Source organism: Toxorhynchites rutilus, chromosome 1 (assembly GCF_029784135.1).
Source record: "Toxorhynchites rutilus septentrionalis strain SRP chromosome 1, ASM2978413v1, whole genome shotgun sequence".
NCBI lineage: Eukaryota > Metazoa > Arthropoda > Insecta > Diptera > Culicidae > Toxorhynchites > Toxorhynchites rutilus.
The window spans coordinates 125,049,658-125,064,140 of NC_073744.1; the positions used below are offsets into that span (position 1 = coordinate 125,049,658).

General features: G+C 42.0%; 1 protein-coding gene across 1 annotated transcript in view; it reads left to right on the forward strand.

The window, feature by feature from the left end:
- Positions 1–1,552: 1,552 nt before the first annotated feature.
- The window catches only part of LOC129761699 (beta-1,4-mannosyltransferase egh), a 97,937-nt gene continuing 85,006 nt past the window's right edge, over positions 1,553–14,483 (forward strand). Inside the window, exon 1 of the mRNA XM_055759434.1 lies at positions 1,553–2,238. The gene's annotated coding sequence lies outside the window, so the exon portion shown is untranslated. The remainder of the gene's footprint in view (positions 2,239–14,483) is intronic.

Sequence of the window (14,483 nt, forward strand, 5' to 3'; positions counted from 1 at the left end):
CGATCTTTTCATCCCATTGATCATACCCAGCGCTCCGTCAGCAAGATTCTGCCTCTATATGTCTTGATTTTAACCCATGATCACTGAAAATGATGTCGAAAAAAATCGTTTCCCATTGTATGGATTCGAACGATTCAATGAAGTTGCCAAAAGAAAGTGATATTTTGAGCATGACCTTCGTTTCGTTCAAAATTGGAGTCGACCCAACCCTAAAGCCGCAAGCCCTCAATGCTGAAAATTGGTCCGACGATTTGCTGTTCAGACAGTTTATGGCTCAACAAAAAAAACGTGACTCGTCGTGTGTTCATCACAACATGGAAGACCCCTCTGGAAACCGCGCAGGACACAGTAAACCCGGCGGTGGTTTGAATGAAATGCGATATTATGTGGATCCAACAGATTCCCACCAAAGGGGAGTATTCTATCGAATGTGCAACAATGCTTTGGATTTTCTGTCAATGCTGAACTTTCGTGGGTCAAATAGATCGCTTCGGAACACAAAGTTACTGCAACCAAGTTACAGTGGAATCGGTTTTGGATACAATGAACCACTGAGATGAACCATTGCTAATGGAGTGCCGCTATCTTCCAAGTAATTTCCTCTCCTTTGATTCTGATAAATGTTTGCTATTGGCGAATGTAGAATAATTCTTAATACGCATCGACTCGCCTTGTCCCTCACCAAAAAGGGTAAAAACGAATTAAGAAACCAGGCCATGGATTAGAATGAGCAGAGCAGTTCACTTTGATGAACAGGTCAATCGCTAATCGCTAAATTTAAGTGATCCAATTCTTTTAAAACGTTCTTTCGCTCTTTCGTTCAGCAGTATCAATACCTGTATCAAGAACAACATTGAAGATTAACTGGAATCCAACATACATAGGCAGATTTTCAGCTATCCATGTCCGGGTAATGATATCGTTAGATTAGATATGGAACTTTTTATTTTGTATGAAGTTTATTAATTTTTTATTTACTGGAAAACAGCGCTTCTTCTTTAAAAGTCGCAACTTATGTGTAAATATATATTTCTCAGTGATGAAGCGGCTGCGGCTGCGAATCCGCCTAATGTGACATCAGCCTAACTATCCCCAGTTCCACCCAATAGAGAAGTTTTGGGTTTCAGTAAAGCGAAAATTGAAGTTGGAGGGGAAATGAAATCGGATCCTTCTTCAGCTGAAAAAATAGTGGAATCGGATAACGTAAAATCCGACCGAAGGTGCCGTGCGCCGGCTTATGAATTGCATGAGCGGAAAAGTTAGGAAATCGCTTAAGAAGACTGACCAATAGTTTGTTTACTGAAAACACATGTTATTTCCATTATTTCAATGAATTAATAAATGTTTTCCAACTCATTGAATCAAACTTTATATCGCTCCCTTCGCTATGTTCGTGACGAAACTACTGCACCTACCACAATACATGAGTACGGTTTTCTTCAACATCAGCTTAAATTTTTCACTGGGTTACACGCAAATGTCAGATAGTTGTGTGTCAACAGTAGATAATGTACCGATGTGTTGGTAACACCGAGCCGTTTCACTGCGAGCATTTGGGATGCTACGATCGAATAGCTGCGAAGAGTAGTTCGTGTGTTCCCCCCGCTGTTGTTTGATGGGCGCGTGCTGCGAAAACCGCGAGTTTTTGGCGATCGCGTCGATTTTCCTCTGATTGCTTTTCCTCGAGCAAGAGGAATTGATCAGTATTATTTGAAAAAGTGTATTCAAAAAGAACCACCACCAACCAGGCCGTTCGTTTGTTTATCGTTCCCAGTGCGTAATTATTCCGAAAAGAGAGGCGTTTACCGTATCGGAAGAAAGTGATAATACTGAGGAAAAGAGGAAAAAATTATCGATCGGTCCCACCGCTCTACACTCTGTTGCTGTGCCGCTAATGTGAGCCCATTTCAGTGAAAATGCCTCAAACTAGAGGGGGTGTGTAATAAATATTTGTAATATTCGTGATTGTTGTACACAAGAAAAAAGGTTTAAAAATATATCTTCATCAATGTGTGTGGCAGTGTGAAGTGCAAGATTCGGGAAATCCCACAATAACGCAGATAGGTGTATCTTTGCTGTGATAATCAGACCAAGTTTATGTAAACTATTTGTTGATATTGCTGCAGATTGTTCGTTGTTCGAGGAAAATTGGCGAGTTTGTTTGAATGTTCATCGTATAGAGTTACGTGTACTCTCATTAGCGCACTCCCAGATTGTTGGATTTTGCATTTTTTGAAGGTAGGTAAACTAATTGAAAAATGAAGACTTCGTTATATAGTGCTGCTTAGTTTTAGTTTGCCGAAACTGATATTCGTTTATTAGTAAGTATTAGGAAACTATTCAAACTTATATTTAATCGAAGTTTTTTTTGTGGACGGATTTCAACATAAACTGTTGAATAATAATTTCAATCGGAAAGATTGTTATTGCAAGTAGCGGAAATGGGGGGAATTTGGACCACCTAAGCAAATCGCCTAATATTTCCAAACCAATACAGTCTAAATAAAAATTTTCACATTGTACACTTAGTTACACTTGTTTTCTCTCAATCAATAATGTGTAATCATTATGGCAAGCTTCAAACTATCAAATACCGTTTTGTCTCATATTCCGAACAGTCTCAAAATTCGAACACTTTATTCTTTAATGTAAATTTACTAAACTTTTATGTTATAAATAATTGAATAATGAAAACACAGACATTCTTTGAGGCATAGGCTTCATTTTGAGATCATTTACAGGTATCGATACAGTCTATAATTTATGATTTTAGACATTTGCAAAAAAGTTACAGTCAAAACCAACGTTCGCGTTAGCAAATTCCGTAAAAAACAAGCATTGTTCATTTTTCAGTTTTTTGTGGTTTTTTCAACTATTTTGTTTGTTGTTTTCATGTTAAGTGCTAGAGAATGAATGAACATACAATAAATGGGTTAAAAAATTGAGTTTTTATGCAGAAATCTTCATTCAAATAATATTGAAGTAGTGTTCGGAATATGAATCAAGTTTCTACGCATGAATCAAATTCCGTACACTTTATTTTCAAATGCAATTTTATTGAACTTCAATGTTATATATAATTGAATAATCAAATTCTTTGGGTCATAGCCTTCATTTCAACATCATTTACAGGTATCGATACAGCCTATAATTTATAATACTAAGCATTTGCATAAAAGTGTCAAAACCAATGATAAAATGTTTGCGTTAGCAAATTCTGTAAAAAACAAGCATCGTTAATTTTTCTGTTTTTGTAGTTTTTTCAACTATTTTGTTTGTTGTTTTCATGTTGAGTGCTAGAAATGGTAATAATCTACAATAAACAGATGAAATAAAAAATGATATGTTATGCAGAAATCGTCATTTAAACTAGTGTTCGGAATATGAATCAAGTTTCTTTGGGTTTTTTTTTTATCCAGTTCATTTATTTGTAAGGCTCAATCGCATAAGCTTTGCGGAGCCGCTAATTCAAGGTTTGTTTATACAAAGTTTCAACTAATTTCTATGTTTAGTAGGATTCGACCGAATACTCGCGGTTTACTCGAGGTTAAAATGGCAACATTTTTGTGGGACGGGTCAGGTTGGGGATATGGATATGAGGTATCGTTGTCTCAACCGAGGGTTGCCGCACGCACTGTAGCATTGTGCATAATGACCAGGGATAGCATCTGGTGTTCGACTAGCTGTCGAGGGTGGGCGACGGTGAGATGGGGGGACAAGACAAACTAATAACGAAAAAGAAAAACACAAAAGCATTAAATACTTATACTAGACCGTTTCACAAACATATAGATCAACTGCATATAGCAGATGTCGCGAGTTCCCAACACGTCTCTAACAGGAACATAGGGTTGTCTTCCTTGGACCTCAAGGGCATTCAAAAGGTACTCTCTGGCTGCGTAATTATCCGTACATTGCCAAACTGCGTGATCGATGTCATCGTAACCGTTTCCACACCGACAGACATTGCTTTGAACAAGATTTATTCTGTGGAGATGCACATCTAGCGAGTAGTGGTTGGACATAAGTCTACTCATTACACGAATGAAGTCACGACTTAAGTCCAAACCTTTGAACCACGCTCTCGAAGAAACCTTTGGAATAATTGAATATAACCACCGCCCAAGAATTCCAGTGTCCCAATCGGTTTGCCAACTCAAGAGGGAACTCTGACGCAGTAATTGGAAAAATTCATCGTATGAAATCTGTCTATCAAACAATTCGCCTTCCTGGGCACCCACCTTTGCGAGAGTGTCCGCCTTCTCATTGCCAGGAATTGAGCAATGAGAGGGGACCCAAACAAAGGTTAACTTATAAGATCTTTCGATCAGTGCACTCATCTGCTGTCTCACTTTTGTGAGGAAATAAGATGGGTGCCTACTAGTTCTCATCGACTGGAGAGCCTCAAGCGAACTGAGACTATCCGAGAAAATGAAGTAATGGTCTGCAGGCTTGTTGGAGATCATCCCCAATGCGAAGTCGATTGCTGCCAGCTCAGCAACATAAACGGAACAAGGTTCCTGCAGTTTACGGAAGGCGCTTGAATTTTCATTGAAAACACCGAAGCCAGTGGATACATTGAGGCGAGACCCATCAGTGAAGTATCTTTTCATGCAATTGACTTTTTGGTACTTTCGGTTAAAAATACGGGGAATGAAAGTTGGTCGAAGCTGATCTGAAATCCCAAGTATTGCTTGTTTCATCGACAGATCGTATTCAATTGAGGAACTGCTGATGGTGAAGTGAGCACGGTCTGGAGTAAACGATGGAAGACAAATATCTGATGAAATATAGTGATGATAAATTCTCATAAACCGAGATTGTATATTTAGATGAAGCATTTTATCAAAGTTTTCAATCACAAGTGTGTTCGTGATACCGCATTTCACCAGTATTCTGAGAGAATGTTCCCAGAATCGGTTCTGTAGAGGAGTTACTCCTGCCAGAACCTCGAGACTCATGTTACGCGTTGAGTGCATACAGCCGAGAGCTATACGCAGACAATGATATTGAATTCGTTCTAATTTTAGAAGGTGACTTTTAGCTGCTGAGAGAAAGCAGAAAGAGCCATACTCCAGAATAGATAGAATAGTTGTTTTATAAAGCGTTATGAGATCTCCCGGATGAGCTCCCCACCACGTGCCGCAAATCGAGCGGAGAAAGTTGACTCTTTTTTGACATTTTTGCTTCAAATACGTAATGTGGGTATTCCAAGTGCATTTTGAATCAAACCAGACACCAAGGTACTTGAAGGTCAATGATTGGGTAATGTTTCTCCCCAAAAGCTTAAGTTGCAATTGGGCTGGGGACCGCTTTCGAGTAAACACTACCAGTTCTGTTTTCTGCGGCGAGAATTCTATCCCTAAGTTCCTTGCCCAAGAAGACAAGTTATCTAGGGAATTTTGCAATGGTCTTTGCAAGGTTTCGGCATGGGGACCTCTGACGGAAACCACACCATCATCTGCAAGTTGTCTTAGCGTGCATTGTTCTGCCAAACAACTGTCAATATCTTTCACATAAAAATTATAAAGAAGGGGGCTGAGACATGAGCCTTGGGGTAGACCCATATAACTATTTCTGGAAGTTGTCAGCTGTCCAAGGGTGAGGTTCATTTGCTTTTCTGACAACAAATTGTACAAGAATTTATTCAAAATTCCAGGAAGTCCACATCTGTTCAGATTGTCTGACAGAATTTCTATGGAAACTGAATCAAAAGCTCCCTTAATATCCAAGAATACTGAAGCCAGTTGCTCCTTGTGCGCAAAGGCCAGTTGAATATCTGTAGAAAGCAACGCTAGACAATCGTTTGTTCCTTTGCTCTTGCGACACCCAAATTGTGTACTTGATAGCAAATTATTTGTCTCGATCCATTGATCGAGTCTTCGAAGGATCATTTTCTCCAGCAATTTTCTAATGCACGAGAGCATAGCAATCGGACGGTATGAGTTATGTTTAGACGCTGGTTTGCCAGGCTTTTGAATTGCTATCACTTTGACCTGTCTCCATTCGGGTGGCACAATATTGTTTTCTAGTAGAGTATTGAATAAGTCTAGCAAGCGTCTTTTCGCGATATCGGGAAGATTTTTTAGAAGAACGAATTTAATCATATCGCTTCCGGGTGAAGAGTTGTTCGATGAAAGAAGAGCCATAGAAAATTCCAGCATTGAGAATGGTCTGTCCAGAGGTCCACCGCTTAGAGACGTTTCTCGAAGAATATGTTGGGCTGGAACTGAGTCTGGACAGACCTTTTTAGCGAAATCGAATATCCATCGGTTGGAGTATTCTTCACTCTCGTTGGTAGATGAGCGGTTACGCATGTTGCGAGCTACCCTCCACAAGGTGCGTATTGAGGTTTCACGAGAAAGACCTTCGATGAAATTGCGCCAGTAACCGCGTTTTTTTGCTTTAACTAATTGTTTCAGCTGTATTTCAAGCTTTGAATATTCCTCGAAGTGTGTGGATGTTCCATGTCTGCGAAAAGCTTTGAAAGCATCAAATTTTTTCAAATACAATTTTGTGCATTCATCGTCCCAGCCAGGAGTGGCTGGTTTTCTTTTAAATGAAGCACTTGGAACTTTTCTTTTTTGTGCTTCCAGTGAGCTTTTATACAATAAATCGACGAAGAATCGATATTCTTCCAATGGTGGAAGTATATCTATTGATTCGACACCGATTGTTACCGCCGTTGCAAATTTTTGCCAGTCGATGTTCCTTGTTAGATCAAATGGAACTCGAGATGGTTCAGTGGATTACGGGCTACACTTGATTGATATATTGATTGGCAAGTGATCGCTACCATGGGGATCATTGATGACCTTCCACTGACAATCTAATGATAGCGAGTTTGAGCACAAAGATAGATCGAGTCGGCTTTCCCGAGCCGGAGGTTTTGCAATTCGTGTCACATCACCAGTGTTCAAGATAGTCAAGTTGAAATCGTCACATAAATCGTAAAAAATAGCCGCCCTAGCGTCATCATAAAGATCGCCCCACCCAGTACCATGGGAGTTCATGTCACCCAAAATTAGAACTGGGGTTGAGAGAATCGAAATTAGATTCCAAAGTTGACTACGGCTAATGGAAGTATTCGGGGGAACGTACACTGAAGCTATGCAGAGTTCTTTATTCTTTGCAGTTATTTGACAAGCGACGATTTCGACGTCTGATAGAGCTGGGAGAGGAATTTTATAGAAAGAGTAGCACGTTTTGATCCCTAAAAGTACTCCTCCATAGGAATCATCTCTATCCAGGCAAATAATATTAAAATCGTGGAAGTTGAGTTCTGTGTCAGAAGAAAGCCATGTTTCGGAAAGAGCGAATATATCACAATCATAATTTTGAAGTAAAAATTTGAACGAGTCTAGTTTAGGCACTAGACTACGGCAGTTCCATTGTAGCACATTGATCATATCTTCTACTACGTTAGATGAATTATCCATCGAAAGATATGATTGATGCAAGGAGGGGCCATGAAGCAGTCAATTGCTTAAGATAAGACTTTAAAGATGGAAGCAAGGCAGAAATAAGGCTTCTGAGGGGGTCTTGAATTTTGAACGTGTTTAGTATGAAATCCACAATGTCCGAAAAAGCTATCAATCCTCGATTAGACGCGAATTTTCTACGAGAAGATCGAGGAGCAGCGTTTTTATTTCTCTCTTCTCTGGGTAATGACGTAAAATCCTTGCTGCAACCAGGAACTGGCTGAGAAGGAGCCTTCGGATTCGTTTTTTTGCTACTATTACCCTTGGAATTAGACAATCTTCCGAGGGTCATTTTAGCTTTCTTACGGTGCACCATTGGTGAAGAGAGCTTTCTTTTTGATGATTCATCCTTTATTGAAGATTCTGGTGCAGCCGAAGTATGACCCTCATCAGAATCAGAATCCGATTCTTGAGATGACAAAACCGAAAATTGGTTTTCATTTTGAGCGGCTGATGCGGTCTTTAGCATTTCAGCATAAGTCCGCTTGGAGCGTCCAGCGATAGAACGCGTCACTTTATCGGAGTGCTGTTTGTACCTTGGGCACTCTTGTAGAGGGTGAGGATTCTCGCCACAGTGAATACACTTTTCCACTGTTTGAGTGCAAGAATCCTCACTATGTTTATCGCCACATTTGCCGCAACGAAATTTGTTGCCGCAGTGGCTAACCGAGTGTCCCAACTTTTTACATTTGGTACAATTATAAACCCGCGGTACAAACAGGCGCACTGGGAAAAAAAACATTTTCTACTTTCACATAGTTTGGGAGAACAGAACCTGCGAAAGTAACTTGAAAAGAGTGCGAGGGCTTATAAACTTTTTTATTTTCTTCCAAAGATGCATGCAGATTTCTAACATCCAGGATCTTTACAAGATCTCCAATCATCGAGTTTTTGAAGGAACCCGACGCTTGTTTTAGTTCATCGACACTCAGACTCGCGTCGGTTACTACGCCTTCTATCTCCACTTCTCGAGAAGGGATGTAGATGTGATACTCCCTGTTAAAAACTTCGTGGTCAACAATCTTGTTGGCCACATCAAAAGTCGGTGCTTCTACACGCAGTTTGTCCGGTCTCTCTTTATGTATCGAGACGCCCTTATAATTACGCAGCAAATCTCTTGAAATATCAAGAGTTCTCAAAGCTTTTTCCTTGGGCCGAAAGAAAACAACCCATGGTGCCTTCGAGGACTGTTGATAATAACGCGTCCGCGCAACATTGGCATCAGCAGATGTCATAACGGTTGCGCAGACGGTGCGCAACCGCCTATGAAAACGAAAAAAAAACTCGCACGCACACACACAACTCACACGCACACACTCGCGCAAAAACTCAACTTAAAACTAACTTAGACTAAAAACTAACTTAAACTAAAAACTAGCTCAAATCAAAAATCTTCTTGAAAAAAAAACAATAATTTCGTAAAAAAAAAAATTTTAATAAATAAAAACTCAATAAAAAAATTTAGTCTGATGAGTTCGAACAACTTGAACAACCCTATTCAGGGAGCTATACAACGCTGCACGCTACGGTATAAGCACAATAGCGAGACGGCAAAAACTATTCTATTGTACTTCTCTGTTTGATGTTTGGTGAAGATACAAATGTGACGCTCAATGGAACCAATTCACAGAACACCGGTCCAGCGTCGCTGGAGAGGTGCTGCTTCCTCGCTGTTCCGGATGCGTTGGCACTTAACTTGTCACCAATGGGCGAAAGAAAAAAAACAACAACCAAAAATCACTTTGGCGGAGGGGGAAAAAAAAACTTTCCAGCTTCGATATTGTAGCGGAGGACGGACAATGTGTGTCCGTCTCTTGCAAATAATCGACGAGGAATGTTTCTTTGGGTTATTTGGGTTGGTCCCGAAACCATGAAAACTATAAGAAACAAATACAATCAATAAATACAAAAACAAAATACATTTTCTTGTGAGCAGAACATTTTTCCCAAAAAGACTAACTAATTGACTTCAAATAGATATATCGATCATATCAATCGGTCCAGTAGTTTGAAAGTTATGAAAAAAAATGCATTTTTGCTGTTCGGAATTTGAGACAAAAGTGTTCGGAATATGAGTCAGTTACAAAAATGGTGTTCGGAATTTGAGACAAAAGTGATTAAACATATTTTTAGTTTTTCACCATGAATTTGTATTTGTAACTAAATTTTCTTGTAGTCAAATGAAAAAGAAGGCTCTATGGTATCCAAAAATCAAATGAATTTCGCGATAGAGTACCATTTTGAGTAATGGGACACTGTTTAGTGGCCTTGATGGCTTAAGTGTTCGGAATATGAGACAAAACGGTATATCATAACATAAGAGAGATGATTTTTGGACATTAAAATTTGATGCGGGGTGATTTGGCCCAAAAACATACTTAAGTTCATGTAAAGTAATACAAGATTATATTACAATCAGTAATAATGTTCTGGGATCGATACTAAGTGTCTTGGCCAAATTCCTGACCAGAGAAATTGCATTGAGACCATTTCTAATTCTGCATGGATCTTTCACTGTTGTTCGAGCATTTTCAAACACTTTCGATGCTTGGTCAAATAAAATCCGTCCTTGATAGCCTGCGTTGCTCTTTCAAGCTCCTACTTTTTGCAACGTTGTCTGCCCATCCTTTTTTTGTAATTCAGTGCCATCTGGAATCAATAAGACCAAAGAAAAGCTTCAAACCTGTAGGTCCAATTCACCCCACACAACATGCAAAAATCAAAATGCAATTAATTTCATTTATTGTTATCAAACTGACTGTTTCGCTGCATCAAATTGTTCCTTCTCTGTAGGCGAACAGAACTTTACTGCACAATTCACGAAAAGTTTGTGTAATCAGCGGAAAAAAACCTTTAAACCACGACTGCCTTCACCTGTTAAATTTTACCAAAGTTTTTTTACGTTAGGTACGCAGGGTTCAACAGGGTTCAGGGTATCGTATACTGACGTGCTTAGTACGGGGGTTATAAGATCCGTTGTTTGCGATGCTGATTGCCGACTGGTTATCGCAACGTACAGAAATCGGCCTGGCCTCGAAATACTGCGACTGCAAATTGCTCCACCACATAGCTTCCTGAACTTCCTTCCTGAGACATAGCCATGTACTCCGCTTCGTAGGACGAGAGGGCTACGGTAGGCTGCTTCTTGACGTTCCATGAGATCGCTCCTCCCTGCATCAAGAAAACGTAACCGGTCGTGGATTTCCGATCATCCGCATCTCCTCCCCAATCGGCATCGCTGTAACCAACTATTTCCGCTGGACCGATTGCCAAGTACTCTAATCTCTTCGTGTTTGTATCCCCACTTCCCAGTGTGGACCGCCAGGGTTAGCACTGTACTGGTACGTTAACGGCGAAAGCAATATCCGGTCGAGTGACTTGAGCTGCGAAAGATAAACACCCGACTGCTTCTTTGTATGGAACTGACTTCATTTCATGCGTTTCGGATTCCGTTTTCGGTGCCATCGACTTGTCCAGCTTGAAGCTAGGATCTGTAGGTGTTGCAACTGGGTGAGCCTCGGTCATACCGAAACGATCGATGATGTCTTCGATATAGGCTTGTTGATCCAACCATAGCTTTCCTTCTTCACGCTTCCTCGTGATTCTGATCCCGAGACAGTGATGCGCCTCCCCGAGGTCTTCCATTTGGAACCGACTGTGCAGATGAGCCTTCAGTTTCTTCTTTAACTTCCGATCGTTTGTAAAAATCAGGAGGTCGTCCACGTAAATGATCACAAAAATCAGTTTATCCTTATGAACACACCAGTATAAGCAACGACCCGAACTCATACAGCGCCTCACTCATTTGCGCGTTCCATACGCGGCTAGACTGCTTAAGGCCATACAGCGCCTTCTTGAGTATGCACACTTTTCCGTTTTCCGCTGCGAACCCTTCTGGTTGCCGCATATAAATCTCCTCATCCTTCAGCTCGCCCTGAAGAAAAGCTGTGATCCATTTGGTCGATGTCCAAATTGTACCGCACTGCCAGAGCCATCAAGTATCGGACGGTCGCGTATCGCACGACCGGAGAATACAATCCGTTGTAATCCAGACCAGTTCGTTGAGAGCAGCCCTCCACCACGAGTCGGGGCTTGTATTTCTGAGTCCTCCCGTCGGGACCTTTCTTCGTTCGGAACACCCATTTGTTCCGGATTGCTTTCCGCCCTTCAGGCAGATCTGCGAGCACCCATGTCCTGTTCTCGCTAAGGGAAGCGATCTCTTCGCGCATCGCCACCATCCAGCGATCTCGGTCGGGTCGTCGCAGAACCTCTTCGTAGCTCGTCGGATCATCCATTATACCCTCATCGCTCGTCGTATTTGAGGTTAACTGAGGAGAATGAACACCGCCAGGAAATGAACTGTAACTAACAAAATCACTGTACTTGCTTGGACAACGGCGCTCCCTACCGCTGCGCCTCAACTCCTGCTGCATTTCATCAGCTGGTCTATTTAGTTGCGGTGAGAGCGCATGATCGGCAACGGCATCCTCGTAGTCATCCGCTTCACCTACAGGTTTGAAGCTTTTCTTTGGTCTTATTGATTCCAGATGGCACTGAATTACAAAAAAGGATGGGCAGACAACGTTGGAAGAAGTAAGAGCTTGAAAGAGTAACGCAGGCCATCAAGGACGGATTTTATTCGACCAAGTATCGAACGTGTTTGAAAATGCTCGAACAACAGTGAAAGATCCATGCAGAATTAGAAATGGTCTCAATGCAATTTCTCTGGTCAGGGATCTAGCCAAGACACTTGGTATCGATCCCAGAACATTATTACTGATTGTAATATAATCTTGTATTACTTTACATAAACATAAGTATGTTTTTTTCGATGAAACACACACTGGGCCAAATCACCCCACAGACGGTCCAAATCATCAATCGCTTCTTCCGCTGGATCGATATCATCACGGTTCTCCAGCATCATTCACAGGCTCGACTGTACCACACGCAGGATGGTCACGGAATTCGTCCCAACAAAGCTCCATAAACTCCACCGGCTTCACTGGTTGTTCTACCTCACAAATAACGACACCTTCCTCCACCTTCTTTAACATGCCCAAGATCCAGCTTTTTCCCAGTCCACGCCTCTTCCAGCGTTTTGTCTTTCAGGGAACGTATAGGACAACTATTAACCACGTGAGCAGCAGTCGAAATAGCTTCTGCCCAAAACTCCTTTCCAACCTTTGCATCGTTGAGCATGCATCGCGCTTTTTCTACTAACGTGCGGTTCATCCTCTCGGCCGCCCCGCTCTGCTCAGGCGTATATAGGCACGTGGTTTGATGTCGAATCCCGTTCGAGTCCAACAGCTTCCGGAAATCTGCATTCACATATTCCTTTCCGTTGTCTGAACGCAGGACTTTCAGCTTCTTACCCGTTTGTCTCTCCGCCTTGGCCTTGAACGATTTGAACGCCCCCAGTGCTTGATTTTTGTGCTTCAAAAAATAAACCGCCACGCGCTGCTAGGAAACGAACGCCTCGCATGTTTGCCCTCCAGACAGGCCACACAATTTTTCAACGTTCCGGCTTGAAAATCGATTCCGTCCGCAATATGTTTAAGCTTCTTCAGCCCACCTTCGTGGAGATGTCCAAGACGTCGATGCCAAAGTTCAATTCCGCTTACCAGAAGTGATTTCTCCGATCGATTGACTCTGTAGAGGCCACCTTCCTCGACACCGGTGATAACCAGATCGCCGTCTTCATCCCGAACTTCACATTTGTCCTTGGTAAATATAACGGTTCTCCCTTTTTGCAGATGCTACTTACGGATAGCAAATTTGTAGCTAATTCCGGGATCTTCAGTACTCCACTGACATCGCTTTGACCATCGTCACTGTTCAAAACAACGGTACCCTTCGCTACGGCCTTCATGCTGGTATTGTTCGCCGTTCCGACATCATGGTTCACCTTCTCTTCGTTCACAAACTTCTGCTTCGTCCGTGCCATGTGGCAAGTGGCACCCGAATCAAAATACCATTCACTGGTAATCACGTCTCCCATGGCGAAAATGGAACACAGACCCTTGTTCTTCCTCGGCTTCGGTTGCTGATGCTTTTCCGTACACTTGGCAGCAAAGTGACCCGGTTTTTGACACTTGAAGCACGTTTTCTTGTCAGCCTTCGCTTTCACCGTGGTTGGCTTGAACCTTCTGGAACCCTGCTTGACATACAAAGCATCTTCGTCACTGCAATTCATTGCGCCCCGTTCGATCTTCACATCCTGAGATATCTTGGACTTGACTGCATCCGCAGTCAGTGCTGCACCTGACGCCTCTAGTTCCATTATCATTGGCTCATACTGCTCCGGCAAGCCCATGAGCAACATCGCAGCCAACCAGGAATCATCGACTTTGAATCCCACTGGCGCTAGCTTGTGACTTGTGCTCTTCAGCTCATCAACATAGGCTTCCACACTGTAACTGTTAACAAAACGTATCGAGGTGAATTTTCGTAACAATCCAATCTTCCGATTCAGTCCGCTATCCTGGAACGCCGTTTCAAACTTCTTCCAGGCAGCTCGTGCATCGGCCGCATCCAGCACCAAACTATAGTTTTTTTTTTTTATCCAAAATATATATTTTATTAAGGCTCATATGGCGTCAGCCTAACGGGGCCGGGAGTTCAATATTTTGACAATGTTTGCTTACAACTATGTTAGTAATATGTAACCGATTACTCGCGGTTGACTCGAGGTTAGTATTACAAGTGTTCTCATAATTTGGTATGTCGCAGTCTTCGATGCTCTGTACGTGTGCCCGACACGGGATACTTCCTATTGGGATGCAGCTGACCATTAATCAGCAACGCCCCCCAAGTCTGTACCCCATATCTAGCGTGGTGCGTCTTTCTCGACTCGAGGAATCCAGGATAGAATGGTCACTAGCCGGCGCAATCATCAGCTCGTGTAGAGTTGTCATGAGCGGTACAACCTTTGGCTCTTGTTGAATGATCAGTGGACTGCACAACCTTCGGCCCGTGCATCTGTAAAGAGTGTGTGTATGT